The sequence below is a fragment of the Podarcis bocagei genome (genome assembly GCF_964188305.1).
Source record: "Podarcis bocagei genome assembly, chromosome: 2".
Classification (NCBI taxonomy): Eukaryota; Metazoa; Chordata; class Lepidosauria; order Squamata; family Lacertidae; genus Podarcis; species Podarcis bocagei.
This window is the reverse complement of record NC_138126.1, coordinates 52057243-52061398: the sequence shown is the minus strand read 5'-3', so window position 1 is coordinate 52061398 and position 4156 is coordinate 52057243. Positions and strand designations below refer to the sequence as shown.

Here is a 4156-nt window from a genome sequence, read left to right as displayed (position 1 = left end):
ATGGTGCATGTAGAAAGAATAAATTCCTCAGTGGCACAGTCCTGGTCCAGACTGGGCCCTCCTTCAGCTGCTGTTTGCCAACGTTTAAAGAGATGAGAGATCTAGGCATCGAGTTGGGTCCTCAAATGCTCTTCCCCAAGGGAAGGAGACACAGAAGGAAGTAGCATTTGTGTGTGTTTCATGCTGGTTTTGACAAAAAGGTTTGTGGTTGTCAAAAATAAACCATGGGTTTCATCTTGAACAGCAAACCTCATGACATTCTATCACACTTTTACCACAACTGGTATACCAGCTGAAAATGTCTCGTGTGCCTTTGAAGCTAGTTAACATACAGAAACCTTTAGATAATATCCTCCCTAGCTTACTTTGCATTTGTAGATTCCCCGTTTTAATACCACATTTGCAAACCCCTTTATTACACAAACGAGACCACGCTCACCATGGTTTCACCATGGTCTGTCACAACCTATTTTCATAACACAACCCATTTTATTGTATGCTGAGCAGTGAGAGTCCAAGCCACAAGTGGGACTCATTCAGCTTCAAGGTTTCTCCTCCTCCTCCCTCCTGAAACTTTAGCCCTGAAAAAATATATATGAAGAAATATAGACTTGTCAAAATTAATAATTAACATCACATTTATTTTCCCCATGCATACACAGTCTCTTTTATTCACCTACACACTGTGTTGAAACAAAGTTATTTGTATAACAGCCAAGTGGGTATGGTTTTTAACCTTTTCTTGTGGCAAAAGTGCAACTGGGAGGTTGGGTCAGCTGTTCTGGGCTGCCCTCCTCTGCTTCCTGTGTGCCTTTATATACAAAAAAGTTACCTGATATTTGTTTAAGTTGCGATTTCAGATGAAGGCAGAGGCTGACCCTCTTTCTGCCTGGATGTCTGATTTTGAAATGTTTTAGTATGGAGCGGGAAAAATTGCTACTGATCTTTCAGACTGAATGTTTCATGAACATCAAATCCTTTATTTTGTGTTTCTTACTTCCTTAAATGCTAGGAAGTTCCAGGACAGCCCCTTTTTCTTCGAGGAAAGAATACTAGACTGATGATGGGTTTGTGGTGGGAACAGGTGGTGGTAGCAATCAGTGAGAGGGATGTTTTAGTGATGGAGTCTCTGCTGTGGAATTTTCTCCTCGGGAAAAGTTGCCTGATACTATCATTACTGTGCTTTAAGCACCAGGAAAAGTCTGCTGTGTTCGCTCATGCTAAGACTGAGCTGAAATGCACCCACCAATTTCGTTTTCCCATTCACAGATGGTGAAAATGGTTAACAATTTGGGGGGTGGGGTGGAGATGAAATTTGACCAGATCTATTGACAGCAGCAATTCTCTCATGGCGGCTACACGCCCCCCCCCGACCACTGCCTCGCATAACAATTCTGAAGGAACTTCTAGACAAAAACAAAATGGCTGGCGGCCACTGAGAGGAGCTGCATAATTGCTGGCAGGAAGATGGCTGCAATGGCAAAACAAGAAGTGGCGGGAAAAGGTGAGTTGAAGGCAGTATTTTTTAGATACCTTCCCTCCCCAAGCCTGACCCCAGCATTTGATAAGTACCTTAAATATAACACGATGTGAATGCTACTGCAATTGTTTGATGAGTTTTTAGGCAGCTGCTTTTATATATATTTATTTTTGTGTTGTCTTAATTTTTGTAAGCTGCTTGAGTGTTATTTTAAGTGGAAAGTGAGGTATAAATAAGTAAGTCAGAAAATAGTAAACTCACACAGAATGCCATTTCGTCAAATTTAATTCTGCATGTGGGGAGTTATTAGTGGGTCACAGGACTGGATTTAGGTTTGATGAGGCCCTAAACTACTGAAGGTAATGGGGCCCTTTATATGTCCAGCTGTCCTTTGTCAGCAGCAAATTGTCACTGTTATTTTTGTTTGTTGAATATATACTATACGGTAATTTATGGACCTAATAGGTATCTAAAGCATTTGCACATAACAAATAGGAGCCTACACAGCACAAAACACTGTTGCTGTATGTAGGTTTTATTTTTTTATCTTATATTTTGGAAATGTACATCCAGTTTCTTTTCCTTTAAATGTTTTGGGGGCCCCAAGAGAGTGGGGCCCTAAGCTATAGTTTGTTTAGCTTATATGTAAATCCAGCACTGGTGGGTCATGTCAATATTATCCTAACAAAGAGCAGTAGTGGGGAGAAGGGGCTATCCAAGGAATGAATAGAACCAAATAGTATTTTCTGTGAGCTACTCATATTGATTTGAGGGCGGGATCCTTTGAAAACTTACCAAAATAAAAAAGGAGACCCAATAAGCACTGCAAATACTGGGTATAAGCATGGTAAGCTAGACCTGATAAACCAAGACCACTTGTACCAGCAACATAGTTCATGAGAAGTAAATGGATGGATGAACACACAATCAGAATCACAAAGGTATCATATACCCTCTTCATCCAGTTCTAGAGTTCAACTTCCTATCTGGAGTATGAAAGAACTTGACCCTGTGGAAAAAGCAAGAATAGGCCTCTGCAAGAGTTTGTAGTATGCCACTGCAGGCGTCAAATAAAAAATTGTTCTCCCAGGTGGTGAGCAACATTACACACTGAATTTTGGTCACACAATTTAAAGGGAAACATGTGGTTTCAGCATTTTGCTGAAGAAGCATCCATTGAAACATTTATGCATACGAGCCTTGTTCTTCCAGGGCCTGAATGAAAACATATTAATTCAAATAAATCTCTTTCATCCATTTCAGACGATGGGTTGGCACTTATAAGTAACCGTTATTTGCTGAAGAATGATTTGCTTTTTGAAATGATACAAATCACAACCATCTTTCCACAGTTTCTCCATACTCCAATTTAAAGAATGTTTCATGGAGCTATTAAAACATCAAGATGATCACTATTTATGGAAACAAATCTTTCCTTTAAATATCATTTCTGACATGCTTGATAAATAAATATCCCTCCAGCTACAGAAATGGTTCAGTGGCAATACAAATGTCTATATGTCAGTGGAAATGAGTTGCATTTTATTTCAAGGAGTCCAAAGGAAATCTGTTTTGCTGCATTTTAGTAGTATTTGTAAATATGGCAATCATTTCCATTTATGAGCTGACTTTGATTGGGAATGGAATTCAACCTACTCCCTACTATGTGTAATGCACAGTGATTAGAATGAACTAACTCAGATTAACTAATTCCCTGGATTAATTATAAATGTATGAATTACACCTGCAAGTAGTTCTTATAATTTCCAGGTGAACAGCATGTGAACTAAACTCCTTTTGCGGTGGAACTTGATTTAAAAAAATTCCATTCCATTTTAATTTAACAATTTACATATATACAAAGAAGTTTAATTGAACTTAACTCTGTGTTTGATTGTGGCCACTGCATTTACTATTTTTACCCATCTGAAAATTGATGCTGCTGTTTAAGCTTAAAGATCATACTTGTTGTGAAAAATAAATAAAGCTATTGTTCGCATTACAGTGTATGTTTTGTTTTGATGTCTTCTTTCTTCTTAAATATATTTTATACTTCAGCAGAGCAGATTGTAAAATTCTGAAAGCTGAAAAAAAACACATGCTGAGGACCAGGTGAATGAATTGTGAATTGAATTAGAATGCAATTAGTTCCTTCTCTGATGGGAAGAACTTGAATAGGAACTAATTCCTTTCTGGAACAGGTGAACTAGAATGGGAAACAATTCCTTTTTGGTGTGGGTGAACCAAAACTGGAGTTTCTTTTAGAACTTAATTTTCCATGTACTGGTAATGAAGTCATACAGATAGTGAGCCTATAGGAGGAACATATGGTATAGCAAGTGGTCAAGGAACTCAGTCAGTTGACTTCCAGAAAATATGGTTAAGTGTTGAATATGGTCAAGAACAAAGCAGAACAATAAATATAAATATATAAGATATAAAAAGGGTCAAATCCTGTTGTAAAGACTGTATTTGGTCAGGGAGAGGTTCCAGTTAAGGCTGGTAGCTTTAGGTCTCATCAGCCTAGCAAGAAGATGCCAATTCTGTAAGTGTCCCATTCAGAAGTGCCAACTTCTCAAGATGATTGAGAGGGCCTGATGTGACGTCCTGATGTTGCAAATGCAATGTCACAAGGAACTGGGGCAAAGCCAAATGCCCTCTGAACATTGAGTGGGC

General features: G+C 38.6%; 1 long non-coding RNA gene across 1 annotated transcript; it reads left to right on the top strand.

Annotated features, from left to right (window-relative positions):
* Window positions 1-1385: 1385 nt before the first annotated feature.
* On the top strand, window positions 1386-3440 carry LOC308579920. The gene is made up of 3 exons (XR_014004637.1): window positions 1386-1504; window positions 2446-2526; window positions 2744-3440. It is a non-coding gene; the product is annotated as an uncharacterized lncRNA (long non-coding RNA).
* The last annotated feature ends 716 nt before the right edge of the window (window positions 3441-4156 follow it).